This window comes from Sphaerodactylus townsendi, linkage group LG03 (genome assembly GCF_021028975.2).
Source record: "Sphaerodactylus townsendi isolate TG3544 linkage group LG03, MPM_Stown_v2.3, whole genome shotgun sequence".
Lineage (NCBI taxonomy): Eukaryota > Metazoa > Chordata > Lepidosauria > Squamata > Sphaerodactylidae > Sphaerodactylus > Sphaerodactylus townsendi.
This window is the reverse complement of record NC_059427.1, coordinates 82,022,839-82,039,388: the sequence shown is the minus strand read 5'-3', so window position 1 is coordinate 82,039,388 and position 16,550 is coordinate 82,022,839. Positions and strand designations below refer to the sequence as shown.

The 16,550-nt window shown below is 43.1% G+C and overlaps 1 pseudogene; it reads right to left on the bottom strand.

Annotated features, from left to right (window-relative positions):
* Positions 1 to 10,529: 10,529 nt before the first annotated feature.
* Positions 10,530 to 16,550, bottom strand: part of LOC125427817 — a 46,011-nt pseudogene continuing 39,990 nt past the window's right edge.

The window sequence follows — 16,550 nt, the reverse complement described above, 5'->3', positions numbered from 1 at the left end:
GTTTTCACCTCCTTAGAGAGAAAAGTCAGCAGAGGAGCTTGGTCCCTATTTTCAATGTTACATACATTGTTCCATTTAATATGGTTGCCCATAATTTTGGCTAGGAAGTACTGTTACTGTAAATCACATTATTGTCAATATGGGCTTATGATTTAAGTCCCTTCTATTTCCTATTACATCTGCAATACATCCTCCACCCCTGCCTGCTCAGGGACAGAGAACAGTGGGACTTTCCCCACTTACCATTTGCGGTGCGCTACTCCCAGCGCGCTCCCAGCACGAGTGATTTCTGCCGCGGGGTTGCGTTTCCCACTGCCCCGCGCTCTGTGCGGGGCAGTCAGAAGGTGCCGTTCCTTCAATGCCAAAAATGATGCGCGCTGAAGGGGCGGGAGAGCGGCAGCATCGGGGCGGCTGCATGGTTGCTGCCCTTGCAAGTGGGGAGCGCTGCTGGACCCCGCGCTACTTTCCCGGAGTAGCGTGCAGCAAATGGTAAGTGGGGAAAGCCCCAGTATTAGCAGTATATAAAAACAGACTAGACAAATCTATAGACTTTTTGAAATCACTTAATTCTGACTTCTAGTACTTAACATCTCAGATGGATACAGACCAACATGAGAATGTTATGCATTTCTCTTCCTGCTTCCTTTCTGAATTAAGCACATGAATTATTTCAGGAGTATGTTATGATTATGTTGCTATTTTATATTTCTTTCTCTCCCCCCTTTCATAAGTATTTTTATTTGTCTGGAATTGTTTCAGAGTTCTTGTTCGTCATCAGTTTCAAACTAACTGCTTCAAACATATATATTTTAGTTTGAATAATTATTTTCAAACCACCTGAATTAAATAGAAAGATGTGGCATAGGTGTGTAATCTTGAAAATTGCTGGATTTTTACTGTTTGGAGTAGAATTGGGTGGAGGCAGCCTATCTCTGGTGGGCCTTATTCATTCATGAATGGAAATTGCTACAGGGCAGTGCTGGGTGGGATAAGCATGCTGAGTCATCCCAGATAGAAGACCCGTAATTGTGTAGATCAAAAGTCCTGTGTAGATCAAAAGTTCTTCAGCATTATTGGTCAATAGTCACCAGTCATGCTATTCATTCTGTGTATTGTGAGTGTTATCTAGCAAAAGTACATTTTATAAATGTATTGTCGAAGGCTTTCTCGGCTTGATTCAACTGGTTTTGGTAGGTTTTTCGGGCTGTGTGGCCATAATCTGGCAGATCTTGTTCCTAACTGCTGAATTTTCTGGACCACCTTAACAACATCCACCAAAACATCCAATTTACCATGGAAACCAAAAAAGAAGGAAAACTGCCTTTTAAAAACGTCTTGGTCTTTTGCAGACCCAACCACCAATTGCGCCACATAGTATACAGAAAACCAACACACAGAGACCGGTATCTACATAAAAACTCCAACTACCACCCACAACAGAAAAGGGGTATAATCAAAACTCTGACAGATTGTGCAAAACGAATTTGTGAACCTCACCTCCTCCATGATGAAATCAATCATCTAGCCTGGGCTCTGCAGGCTAATGGCTACTCCACAACAGAAATCAGAAGAGCTTTAAGACCAAGTGAAACCCAGAGGATTCAGGAGAAACAGGAAAAAATATTTCTATCATACATCAAGGGATCACAGATCAAATAGAAAAACTGATGAAAAAACACAACCTACAAACCATCTTCAAACCTACCAGGAAAATACAGCAGATGCTACACTCAGCAGAGGACAAGAGAGACGCTCTCACTTCTGCAGGAGTCTATGTGCAAAGGTCTACCTAGGAACCACAAAATGCAGCATTCAGACTCGTATTAAGGAGCACGAAAGACACTGTCGGCTTAACTATCCTGAAAAATCTGCAGTAGCAGAACATGTCCTAAACAAAACTGAACATAACATTTTATTTGAAAACACTGAAATTCTGGACAATTAGGAAGGTTACAATGTCAGACTGCACAGAGAGGCCACTGAAATTCACAAACACCAAGACAACTTCAACAAGAAAGATAAGACTCTAAGAATTAACAAAGCTTGGCTACCAGTACTGTAAAAATGAACTGATAACCCCACCCACAACACCTTTGCAAAGCAAGTTCCACCCAAACACTTACTGATTGGTTCCCCACCTGGGACATGAACAATATATACCCCACTAAACTTTTCCTTCTCACTACATACAGTGTGTAACAGACTTCACTCTGTGATATACCTCTGAAGATGCCAGCTACAGATGCAAGTGAAATGTTAGGAACAAGATCTACCAGACCACGGCTACACAGCCCGGAAAACCCACCACAACATGAGGAGATAGAAAAAGTGCAGAGAAGGGCAACAAGGATGATTGAGGGACTGGAGCACCTTCCCTATGAGGAGAGGCTGCAGCGTTTGGGACTCTTTAGTTTGGAGAGGAGGCGGCTGAGGGGGGATATGATTGAAGTCTACAAAATTATGCATGGGGTAGAAAATGTTGACAGAGAGACATTTTTCTCTCTTTCTCACAATACTAGAACCAGGGGGCATTCATTGAAAATGCTAGGAGGAAAAAATTAGGATCTAATAAAAGGAAACACTTCTTCACGCAACGTGTGATTGGTGTTTGGAATATGCTGCCACAGGAGGATGGTGTGATGGCCACTAACCTGGATAGCTTCTAAAAGCTTCTGTGGCTTGGACAGATTTATGGAGGAGAAGCTCGATTTATGGCTACCAATCTTGATCCCTCCTTGGATCTGAGATTGCAAATGCCTTAACAGACCAAGGTGATGCGGGAGCAACACTTGCCGCATGAAAGGCCACATTATGCGTTCACATCCTACATGTGAGCTCCCAAAGGCACCTGGTGGGCCACTGCGAGTAGCAGAGAGCTGGACTAGATGGACTTTGGTCTGATCCAGCTGGCTTGTTCTTATGTTCTTATGTTCTTAACATTTTATAAAGATCTGTTAAAGGACACAGCTATCATAACACTACATCTCCCAGAAAGAATCTTTCCCCATATGTCTATCTTATAATTCTCTAAGCACAGTATATCTGCATACTCAAGAGAGTCAGGCCTTACTACCTGTGGAGGTGCTATTGCTCAATGACAATGCATTTGTTTTGCAAACAGAAAATTCCAGGTGCTAGTTTTTCCAACTAAAGGAACTCAGAAAGGAGGTTCTGGTGCTGGAGAAGACCATTCTTACCTGAGACTTTGCTGCCAAGTATCTAGCAAAAGTCAGCTTCATAGGGTCATTTGGTGCAGTGGGAGACAGCACTGGCTTTGCAGAAAGCCTCGGATTCAATCCCCAGAATGTACAGTGAAAAAGATCTTAGGTAATCAGTACTTGGAAACACTGGGAAACATAGAGGCCAAGCAGATGTCCTGGAACAAGCGCAGAAGTCAAATCCTCCTTGTTTTGTTACCATCCACAGGCAGGGCCTTGCTGCTGAATGTGGGTACTACTTAGAAATCATGGTAATTGTTATGAAAAGATCAACCCTCGAGGAATGTATGTAATTCCCATTCAAAGCCTACTAAAATAGTAGCCATGATGACATCTTGTGACCTTCAGTTCCACAGCTTATACATTGAGTGAAATCCTTCCTTTTTTGGTTTGTACTACTCTGGGAGAGGAAGAAAAGTTTCCTCCACTACAATGAGAGTGAGACATCAGATAGGTAGCAAGATGTAACCAAACATACAGTGGGCCTTTCCCCACTTACCTTAAGCCTCGCGCTACTCTCCTCAAGTAGCGCGGGGTCCCGCGAACACTTCCCACCTGGCAGGGCGCGGGCTGACAAGCGTTAGGCCGCCTAGCAACGCTACCGAGCTTAAAGAAAAGTTGCGCCCCCTCAGCACGCGGCATCCCTGGGGCTCTTGTAAAGGGCACCTTTTGATGACTCGGGCGCGCGCCAGGGATGCCGCGTGCTGAGAGCAGCGTGCGGCATAGGGGGGATCGGGGTGAGTGGAGAAACGCCCAGTAATGTAGATGTATAAAGGAAAGAAAGAATGTCTTATTTAATCTCCATGTAACCCTCCCTTTATAGTTAGTAAACTCATTTATAAAAAGCAACTGAGAATCTGCCTCTTCTGTTCTATTCTGCTTATATCAACAATAATCCTCCATGATTTGCTTTTAGTCACCTTTCTCCCCCTCCCAAGTTAAAATTGGAGAAATGTGAGAAATAAACAAATGCAAACTAGATGCATATCCCACAAGTATATAAAAGCCCATGTGGAAGTTTATTTCATCACATCTTTTAGGATAAAATGCATTGGCAAACTAAATATTCCTTGTTTCAAGCCAAGTTGGACAAGACAGATCTTTTCCTGTTAGATCCTAAATTGGAAGAATAGTCCCAGTTGTTCAAATGCAAATACACCAATTCCAGAGTCCTACACAAGTCCTACACAATATCAGTCTGTACACAAGGGAAAGATAACTTGGTTCTTGCAGAGTGCATATGTCATCTGCTTGGACAATGTATTCATGATATGTTAATTTTTTACATACTCCTTCCTCCCATGGGAAAAAACCTCAGCTGTTAAAAAACGGAATTCAAGGTAAAAGGCTGGGAGAAGTGCTAGCTGACAAAGGCTTACAAACATCAGGAGAGGGTCTTGATAGGGGCTTTTGAGTTGTTAAGGCTCAGGGCTTGGAAATCCCTGTTCCTGTCTATGATTCTTAGGCTCCAGTTGCTCCCAGCTCTGTTCCTTCCACATTTCTTCACCTCCATGCAGTTCATTACTCATAAAGAGTTGTGCAAAACCATGCGTATGTTAACAGCATTCAAATACACCAACATAACCAAATTAATGGCTAAGTTTCAAAAAGGGCAAGCATGGAGCCTGTGCATATATTTTCAAAAGACACTCAATTTGGGCTGTACTTACACACTAGAAACAGTATCCCTTTTCTCAAAGCATTTTGACTTTCCCGGAACATTAACCCAGATAGCTGAGCTTCTGAGAAATAAGAGATTGCTTCACGCAGTGCCAGGGCACAATAATGTAACACTGGTGATCCCTGACTGCAGTCGGATTAGATAACCATGACAAATCCCTCCCCGAGCGTTTTCTCAGCCCCCAAAGTTGCTGGCTTCTGCCAATGAAGATGTGGGTCTTGCCAGCTGGGCCTGGGTCCACCAGCTTTGCTGAAAGACATAAGCTCCAGTAAGGCTCCTGCTAATCTGCTCCTCTGGAAAGGTTGTTGACAGACATGCTTCTTAGCCAGGAGGTGATACAGTCAGCTTCTCCAAGTGTTAAATCAGCCCTGACAAGAGTCCAAAGCTGACACTTGAAACCCACTCTTAGGAATCTAAACAAATTACAGAATCAGGCTTTTTAGAGCAGTATGTGCTACATTCCTGAGAACTATGGGACTCTGTTGATTTGTCGCATTCAAAGGTATGGACAAAAGGCCTTTGAACACCATGAAACAAATGCTCTGGGCCAGCCACCAAGCGGCAAACTGCACTTATCCATGCAATATAGCAGTGCGTGCAGCAACCACTCAGCTAGTCTACGTTTTAGCACAAAGCTGCTCTTGGGAGACCAAGGGATGGAACTTGACATGACAGTGGCAGTTTCAAGCCTTCAAACCTGGGTTGTAATGAACAGATGCTAACATAGATGAGGGCAAATTCCAGCAGAAAAGAGGTGGCCACAAGAGGGATGCTGAACCTTTCCACTGTCTGCTTCTTTTCTTGTACTCACAAACTGCACCCACTGTCTGCTTCTTTTCTTGTACTCACAAACTGCACCCACTGCACCCAAACTGTATTCCTATGTGGGCTCCAAGGATGAAAGTTGCTGGCCAATGAAGATGTGTATCTTGCCAGCTCGGCCTGGGTCCAGCTAAGCCAGGTGGGCATGGGTCTGCCAACTGAGCCTGCCAAAGGGCAGGGGATGATCTGGGGTAAAGAGAGTGGGTATCTGCATGTGTAGTAGATAGAAGAATGGTTTGGTGCCCTGCTTTTGCCCACCATATTCCTGTTTGAAATTATTTCCTGCAGTACAACTGTTGGGCGACAGCCCAGGTTTAATGGAGTCTGCTTTTTGCCCAACAGTCCCTCAGGCTTCTTACGGTCATCATATCATAAACACATTGCAGCTTTATGATGATGAAATGCCCCTGCATAGAGCAGTCACGGAGCCATTCAAAGCAGAAGAGATGAGACTTAAGCTCCATTTGGTCCATTCCTAAGGCCTCCTAAATCTATCAACATACTACTTACAGGAACCAGGATCTCTTTGTAAGTGTACTGACCTAATCTTTCACCCAAATTACAAACCAAAATGAGGTTTTGCAAAAATGTAAAATGTAATGATTTTATTTTATTTGGAATGTTAATGTTTGGATTTGACCTCAATACTCAACGTCTGAATTTCAGAATGAAAATGTGTGTGTGTGTGTGTGTGTGTGAATTAAATAACTGAATTTTAAAAATTAAATACATTTTACAATGCCTTGACAGAGATGGCATTGTTCACTCTCACAATTGATGTCTGTAGAAAGTGCTGCTGTTATTACATCAGTGCTGCTGTTATTACATGACCTGATCAGTGCTGCTGTTATTACATGACCTGATGGCAGCGTTTGACATGATCGATCACAAACCATTGACATAGCACCTTGCTAATCAGGGGATGCATGGAAAAACCTCACTATGACTAGCCTAATTTTTCCAAAATTGGGGATAGAGGATAGTGCAAGGGGAGAGGACGATTGTGGCATTTGTTAGTGTGCAGAGACCTGCAAGGAACAGTTCTCTCCAATGTTACTTAACCTCTATATGTGCCCTCTTGCCTAGATGGTTCAGAGGTTTGGACTGGATTATCATTAGTATGCAGATGGCATCCATCTGCGTCTGTCGATGGGCAGCTGGCCAGTCACTGTCTCAGCGTTATTGCTCAGTTGTTTCAAGGGTGTAGCAAAATGGTTGAGGCAGAGTCATCTGGAATTAAATCCGTCAAATACAGAGGCCCTGTGGCTGGGCCAGGAGGCCTGGGATCAAGATGCCAGCTTCCTGCTCTTAATGGTATGCAACTGAAACCTGCATCAACTGTTAGGGGTTCGGGAGTGACTCTGATGCTTCTTTAAGGGGGGGAGGGGAAGGTCACAAATGTAGATCTTTGCCAGATCCAGCAGCCGGTCCCCTATCTATCTATAGCCTTGGTGATCCATGTGATTGTTACCTCCAGATTAGACTACTGTAATGTGCTCTTCAAAGAGCTACCCTTGAGACCAATCTGGAAGCTCCAACTGATACAGAATGCAGGGCCCTCGGTCCCCATGAGGACTCCAGGAAGGGTGCATATTCAGCTTGTGCTCCCCCAGCTACATTGGCTCCAACTGGTGTGCTGAATGGAAGCCCCCAGCAGTCTGGGGCCTTTGTATCTGCAGGAGAGAGTCTTCTGGTATACTCCTCCCAAAAACACTGCGTTCAGCTGGCAATGACTCGCTGGTGGTCCCTGGTCAGAAATCTATCCAGCAGTCCTTAACCAGAGCTAGGGCTTTCTTGGCTTTGGCCCTGGCAGAATTGTCTTTTGAATGAAATCTATGCCCTTTGAGACTTATTGTCATTCTGCAGGACCTGTAAGACTGAGATGCTCGGTTAGACTTATGGTTGAGGACTGTGATGGTTGTAACTTAACTGGCCTCCCTCCAGTGGAGTACCGGGTGGGGGGGGGACATAGGGGTGCCAGTCTCCGTCTACCCGCCACAGCCTTTTCTTCCCACTGCTGCTTGCCCAAGAGGTCCTTTCCTTCTTGCTGCCTGCCCACCCAGCTGCCCACCTGCTTCCCTCTGCCCCTCCATGAGGGTACAATTGTGTGCGACACTATTTCAGAACTTGTCCCAGGTGCCATTTTTGGCAGGTGTGCTACTGCCTCCCTCCTCTCCCCCTCCCTTTCCTTTAGTTGTCAAGGTTTGTTTAGTCTCTAGTAGTCAGATTTTCAGGTATCCTTTGTCCCATCTCTTCCTCTTTGACAGGCCTTAGATTGATATTTTATGGCACTAGAGAACTTTCTGTATAGTTTTAAATTGTGAGGTATGTTTTAACTGTGGTTTAAGCTGACTGACTTGTCAGGAAGAGTGGGCTGTAATCAAAGAAACAAACATAGCCTTAAATAGCCCAGGCTAGCCTGATCTTATCAGATCTCTGACCCTAAGTAGGGTTGACCTTGGCAAGTGTTTGGATTGGAAACCTCCAAGGAATACCAAATTCATGACATTGAGGAAGCAATGACAAACCACTTCCTAACATCTCTTGCCTGAAAAATCCTACTAAGGGTTGCCACAAGACAGATATGACTTAATCCCCCCACTCAATTCCATAGCTCTCAAAAGTTTTGCAGTGGGGCCACATCTAAACTGAACTCTTTATCTTTTTTAAGATCCACGGCTTCAGTACTGCAGACTGCGAGTGATAACAGCGGCATGATATAATATTCCACACAACAACTAAGAATGTAGTGTTAAATATGGTAGGCATGTTATCAATTGTTACAACTAACAATTCACACATTCTGTTAACAAGCAGAGCCCTCTGCTGGCAAACTGGTACCCTACACCAATAAAACAGCAGCTCATGTCTTCTGAGAAAACGGTTTTCAGTAGGAAATTGCTCTCCTTTCTTTAATGTCAACACTAGATGAAATACTGATTTTAAAGTATTGTGCTACAAATATGTGGAAACTAAAGAACACTTGTGAAACTGCAACTCCTGGAAAATGGGAAGAGGTAATTTTAAAAATGTGATTATGCATGTTAAGAAAAGCAACTAAAAGTTCCTTCAGCAGTCATGTGTACATTGACATGGCAAGGGCTTTTTACACTTCTCTACCAATATGTGATATAATTGCATTTTTCAGTCGTATGTCATTGGAGGGAGCTTGAACATCACTCACTGCATTTCATTCTGTAAGATCTTAAAAGTATTGTTCCAAGATGCAAAGCCTTGCTTCTCACCCAGAAGAGGATAGGTCTTTCCATTTGAAAGCCTACATAGAATAGTATCTCCCTCCCTGCCTCCAGTCCCATCTTTATCTATCTGCATTAAGGCTGAGTTTCCTATTTCATGCAATTGGCCAGAGCTGTTGCTACAATTCGCTTAATGCATTTCATTCTGCACCATGTATCCTGTGCTTCTTGTTCCTGTTTCATAAGCTCCAAGACCAGGTGCAAAGGGTTTCATTTTATAAAACTGCCATTAATATGCCCATCTATGGTATCAGTTGCAGGGCCTTTGAGGAATCTAGGAAGAGATTTCTCTTCTCCCACTGCTCTCCCCACTGCAGCAGCATATCTTTATTCCATCCCCATTTTCCCCACACAGGGTTTAAAAAAGGTCATTTTGGTTCCTTTCCACATGTGCAGAATAATGCACATTCAGTCCACTTTCACAATTGTTTGAAAATGAACTTTGCTATTCCGCACAGTAAAATCCAGTTTCAAAGTGCATTGAAAGTGGATTGAAAGTGCATTATTCTGCATGTGTAGAAGGGGCCATGGTTCAGTGACTGAACATTGACTTCAGGTTTGGACCAATGTGAAGATGTTGTTCCAGTTCCAGTATCAGGCAGATTCACACTAGCCTGACAAGGACCTTTGATCTCTGGATAGGAAACCTAAATATTTTGATTAAATTACACAAAGGAAGCTAGTGGCCAAACAGTTGTAGATTAGAGAGGCTGATTTACAGGGAGGGCCAGGAAACATAGTTTACCTGAGAACCAAAGGGAGAGAAAAAAGAGGATTCTGATCCAGGCCAGGCAGAAGAAAGCAACTCCTGATCCCAGGTCTGCAACAAAGAACATGCTTGGAATGATGATGTAGCTGAGAAATCTATCTATTAGAACATTTCTTACTTTCTGTTTTTCAATAAAATCTTTGGAAAACTCCCCGGTTTTTGAGTATCTGGAAAAAAGAACCCAGGATTTATAAGACAGGTGGGCAGCACCCCATCCCTGGTCTTGTGACAACCACACATTCTTTTCCTAAGCAGAGGGCAGGAAGAAGAAATAACAAGCAGCAAAAACAATATGCATTATGTCTTTTTATGCACATTGTGAAAGAAGAGGTCATTATCAGAGGAAAGTGCATTAGCCTTTGGATAACTGATTTAAAGTTCCTTTGTTGCATTTAATTTATTTAAGTTTTCTGAAACCATATTTTTTTCTATTCTAATATAGTCCATCATGTTACCACGGGTTGCCCTTTCTGTTGTTGCTAAAGCTTATTTGAGAAAAAATGTTCAGTTGCTAAAGTGAATTTTCTTTTTAAAAAATCAGAAGCATCTTTGAACAAGAACGGCAAAGTTTGATTAACCACAACTTAGGTTCAGTGGATGGAATCCACGTTATGGGTACAAAACACTATGAGCAGAAAAGCAGAAAGAGAATGGCATTATCCCAACAAGTATTTCTTATTCTAGAGGCAGGGATGAGACAAAAATAGTTCCCACTGCAGACACCAAGGTCTTGGTGAATATAATCAAACATAATCTGAGGGCAGAAAGGTTACAAGCCATCCTTAGAGACTGAGATGGCAGATTCTCATGGTCTCTGCATTTTTATTTCCATCACTGAAGCAAGTGTTGAAGAAAGGGCAGAACTTGCAGCCCGCAGCCCGATGGAAAGTGAAAAGATGGGTCCTTAGCATCATAGAAGGCCACTTTGTTCTCCTTGCAGTTCAACAGGACACCCACCTTTTCCACCATGTCCTGGGGCTTAAGGCGTACCGGGGTAGTAGCTGCTGCCCAGTATTTGGAGTTTTCCTGCAATCTCAGAGCCCAATAGCCATTCTCAAGACACAGCCTGACTTTTGCTGCTTGATCCATAGAACCTGCTGCCACTCCTAGGCCCCACTGGGCCTTGTGGCCCACCCAGTTCTCCCAGGAATGCCTTCCAGTCTCAAAGGACTGTCTTGCCAGCACACCCACACACTTGAGGAAATGGCTGGAGCTGCTGAACATGTAGTAAGGCTTCCTTCTCTCTGTCACTGAAGTCCAGTCTTTGGAAGATCAGGTTAGGATGGGCTGATTCCGAATAGAAAGTCAGAGGCACAGGAGCTTTGGAACTAACCAGTATGCTACCCATTGTGTCTAAGTTAAGGGGCTCCTGTTATACCACCATTCCCACATCTATTGCAAGGGAGGGAATTCACCTAGATAGACTGATTTCAGCATCTTCCTCCAAAATTTGTACTACAAAGGTCCATCTTGCTTGTCCATGTGCTGCTCGAGACTAAAGACAGGCAATGCTTCAACCTGCATGGCTGGCCTACAGCAGGCATAAGGAAGTCTACTTAGCAAGATAAGAATTAGATTAACATTTCCAAGTCCAAAAGCAAAAGCACAGCAAGTCATCAAGCTTTTCAGCACAAGAAACCAAAGAGACTGACAGCCCTATGCAGTGTTGAGGGTTGGATCCAGACTAAATTTTTTGCTAATGGTAATTTCTACCAATTCTCTCTTCCTGCTGTTGACCCCTAATTTGCTTCTCATGCTGTTCCTGAGGCTCTCCTATCCCCCAGGAGCAACATTCTGGGGATATAACTGGGTGACAGTAGGGAGGGGGATCAGGCATTCTGTTTTGCTGACAGAAGCCCCTTGCGTAACAGAAAATTTAGTCAGGCTTCAATGCTAAATTTTCGGTCTCATTAGGTGGGTCTCTAGAGCAGTTATAACAGTGACCAGGCTGTGGCAGTCTGCCTGGTCATGACACAGCTGGGACCCCAGACTGGTGTACAGTCTAGTGAATTCCTTTTACTGTGAGATTTGAAACTGCACAGCCATCCATCCAGCATGTACAACCCCAGAGTACAACCCCAGTGCCTAGATATCCTTTTCAAGAAGGAGAGAAAGACCTCTTACTAAGTAACCAGCCAAAGGTATTGCTAATGTTATGACAGGAGTGAAAAGTATAAGAATGTTACTCGTTACTATGGTGAGTGTCAGTGGTAGCTGTGAGTGTACATCAGGTGAAGTCAGCAGTCCTGTAAATTGGGATTTTTTAAGATCCCAGTAAACAGATGTCAGGGACCAACTAGATGCTGCACATTTGAAGAATTAATCTCTTGTGATATGCAGGTGAGGTTCTGGCCAATTATTTTCCTCTGTCCTTCAACTGCTTACTGCATTATGGTCAGAAGAGCCAGAAATAAACCTTCACAATATGCTCAGCAGACAAATCCAAGAACAATGAAGAACAGCAATACATACTGATGACAGAGTGCAGCCTGTTAATTTTTGCAGGTATTCAACAGGGGGTTGAATCTGATCCTACGAAACCAATTCTTCTCAGTATCTGAAAACCTCTGAAGAGCAGTCTAAACCTGTGCATATTTGTTACACTCCTCACTGGCCACTGAGCATAAATTTTCTCCAGCAATCCACATTTTGTCACTGAGCAGTTGGATAGCCCAACCATGACAGAGAGCAGTGATAGCTTTGAGGTTGGCCTGCTGCACAACTTGTGACCCACTGGGCCAAATGCAGCCCCCCAACCACACACAGCGACACGCCAGAAGCTCAAGAGATCTCCTGTTTTTCTGACTACTTGGCTCCTAACCCCCACAGGAAATCTGAATCACCTGGCAGGACATGATATATGGCTGGTGGGCTGCATTTGGCTTAGAGGGTCACAAATTGTGCAGGACCGTACCACCAGACCATTTGTTCCACCAGACCCTCTTATTGGTCTCCAACTGCATTTCTGTGACAGGGGAACTCCACTCAAGCAGTTTAACCTGGGAATTCTGTTTCAGAGCCTTTATTTTACCCAAGCCTGGCTCTGTTCTGGCATCTGATATTCAGAGGTGAATGGAGCTACCTATGTTCACGCAGTCTGCACACCAGCCTCTCTCCAAATTGTTGTTCTCGGTGCTTTAAAAGCTCTAGTGATAACACCCTCCCCAATAAAAAACAGTCCCTTAGAAGAATAAGGAGATAAGAAGTCAGTGAAAAGAAAAGCAGCTCTTTTTCTTTCTTGACACGTACCTGACAGTCATGTTTTCCACCTGCAACAAAAAGCAAGAAAATTAAGAGTCATCTCACTAAATCCTCACAGCTTCTCAAGTAAATTAAACTGCCTCTTTCTTTGCATCTGTACTGAAGCACAAACAATATTCTAACAAACCTATTTCAACCTTGAAGGGCCTGGGCCAGTTTGAGGTATAATCACTAGTTTCTGCAAGGGGAAGGAAGGTTCCTCTTAAGGAAGGAAGGTTCCTGGTATCTTTTGTCTGTGTAAGCAGACACAAAACTCAAAGAGTCTGAGAACAAATAAGGACTCCTATATATTATTTAAATGTATACATTTCTATCCCGCCTTATCTCTTCAAACACAAAGCAAATAGTTGCCTGTCAAGAGAGACGTGCTATCAAAGGACTTTCAGTAATCATTAAGTTTCTTCTCTTCTCCCCAACTTTGAAACTTCTCTGAGTCAGTTGTGTTACAGAATCTCTACAAAGGCAAGATGAGTGAATTTCACCTTGCCTTTAGAACCTAAAGGGACAGTGCCAGGAGCCAATGTAGATTCTACAGTGACCACACATCCAACTTGCAGCTAATGATACCCTTTTAGAGGATAATTTAGTCATTTAAAAATTGATAGTAGAGTTGTTGGCCTAGTGCACAGCGGAAGGACTAGGTGCCAACTCACCCTTGCTAGAATAGGAGGTAACTGCTTGCAGTATAAGAAAAAGAAACACTCAGACAGTAGATTTAGTTCCAACAGGAATACTTTATCTCTTGTTTCTCAAAGGAACAAAAATAACAATAACTATCCACTCTCTACTCTGACAACAATCTGAGCCCGAACCTGAAGGTGAAGGAGAGGTACTGAATTGGGTATGCAGTCTTCTTATATAGTTTTGTCCAGCAAATCATTAGCTAGATGATCTAATCATCCTGGCCTGTGACCTTTTCACTTCTGCTGACTGTTACATGCCAATCACTGCAGACCCAGACAGAGAGGCTCCGACCTTTACAATTCTGCTGACTGTTACATGCCAATCACTGCAGACCCAGACAGAGAGGCTCCGACCTTTACAATTCTGCTGACTGTTACATTCCAGTCATTCTAGACCAGCATATGACCACCTTGCAATTTTCAATATCCTGACACCCCTTCTCATATCTGGTTGGAATGTTGCCTCATTACATAATATTTACAAACAAAATAATTACAAACAAAAGTCATTCACATTATTTACACTCATTACATAGTTAGTACATAGTCAGTACACAGAGTTACTTATTTCACTCACTTTGTACAGAGTCCTTGCCAAATTGTACATCTGCTAAACCCAAACCAAACACCAAGTCATTATGTTTTTGTATTGGTAATGGCTTTGTTAAGATGTCGGCTATGTTTGCAGATGATTCACAGTACTGCAACTTAATCATATTTGACTGTATCAGTTGTTTTACATTTTGGAATTTCACAGCTACATGTTTAGTAATGACTTTTAAGGTTTTCGCTCTCTGCCATGGCTATACATGTCTGTGAGTCTTCAAAACTGTTATAGGTTGTTCACATTTCTCACCCAGGTCTTTTAGCAACTGCATAACCCATTGTAGCTCATTGCATGCCTCTATTAAGAGCCGCGATACTCTGCCTCAGCAGTTGAAGTGGCAACCGTTGTTTGTTTGCGACATCCCCAACAAATCGGATGGCGGCCATATTGCATATAATAACCACTCACTGACTTACACCCTGAGTCCCTTCTGCAAATGAGCTGTCCAAGATACACCACTAAGTCCTTGTTGTTTTGGTTAGAAAAGTGTAAACCATAGTTAGCAGTTCCCTCCAAGTAACGATTCACCCTTTTTAGCCCCTGCCAGTCGTTCTCAGTAGGTTTTGCAACTGTCCCACTTTAATAAACCTACAGCAAGAGCTATGTCTGGTCTTGTCCAGTTAGCAATGTGCAGCAGGCTGCCAATTAAGGAACCATATAGGTCTTGCCTTTCAAATGATTTGTTGTTTTCTTGCTTACAAAAATCAGCCACCATTGGGGTTTGTGCCACTTTGGCATCTTGCAGACCAGCTTTTGTATGACACCCTCTATCTTTTGTTTTGTGTCAGAAACACATCCCCTTCTTCAGATTTACTGACTTGAATACCCAGGTATTGCTTTAGATACCCCAAGTCTTTCAGCTTAAAGTGTTTACTCAACTCAGTGTAAAGCTGTTTGATTTGGTTGTCTGTTTTTTGCAACCACACAGAGATCATCAACATAAATCATCAAAATGATACATTCATCACCAGTACCTCTGGTATATATACAGGCATCGGCCACACTTTGGTCAAATTTCATTTCACATAATGCTTTGTGTATGCACCTGTTCCAACATCTGGCTGACTGTTTCAGCCCGTACAAAGCTTTGTTGAGCTTATAAACTTTATCAACTTGTTCATGCTCATAACCTGGTGCTTGCTTCATGTATATGGTCTCTTGCAAATCTGCATTTAAATAAGCTGTTTCAAAATCAAAGTGCCTCATTTTTTAAAGTCTCTTTGCTCAGCCAGAGCAATCACTAATCTCATGGATTCTGCCTTTGCAGTGGGTGCATAAGTCTGATCATAACTGTCAAACTTTGTTTGAGAGAAGCCTTGTGCGACTAATCTTGCTTTATATTTGTAAGTCCCATCGGGCATAGGTTTACGCCTGTATACCCATCTTGCACCTATGATCGGCTTATCAGTAGGTTTATCAACAATGTTAAACACTTTTAAGTTCACCAAGGATTCAAACTCATTGTCCATAGCCTGATTCCATTTTTTCCTGTTCCTCAGGTGGACATTTCAACATATCATGGAAACCTTGTGGTTCTGTCCCTAATTGGCACACTCTCACTTCTTGTACCATAAACCTTTTTGGTGGTATGCCTTTATTTGCTCTTTCTGATCTGCGTGGTATAGCTATTTCTCCAGTTTGCTCAGCCCCCTCCTCTTCCTGATCACTATCACTGTTCTGTTGTTGCTTAAGGCTCGGAGCAGATGTGTGACCTTGAACAGGGAGTGGGGGTTGTGTGCTGTCACTAGGTACTGTGTCATGGCTTACTGGTGGTAAGAACACTTCAGAGTTTTGATGCACATGTTCCCAACCTGTATGCTTTTCAAAGTTGGCACTGCGTGAGATAGCAATTCTTCCATGACCCAATGAAAATCTATAGCCTTTGGTATTCTGCGCATATCCTACAAAACGCAGTCTCTGCCATTTCTTTTGTCCTTTTTTTTCCGTTGCTGTCTGGGAATGAGGACGTTAGCAAAACTCCCAAATATTCTAAGGTGTTTCAGGGAAGGCCTTTTGCCAAACATTCTGAAAAATGGTGTTTCATTGATACTTGAACTCCACAACCTGTTTATTACATGTGTGGCAGCTAAGACAGCCTCTCCCCAGAAATGGAATGGAACCTTGGCATCATTTATCATGCAATCCCGCATTGTTTGAAGAATGCCTAGTCTCCTCTCAGCCACGCCATTTTCAGCCGGGCTGAACGGATTTGTTCTCCTGTGGCTAATACCTTTCTGTGTCAGCCATGTTTG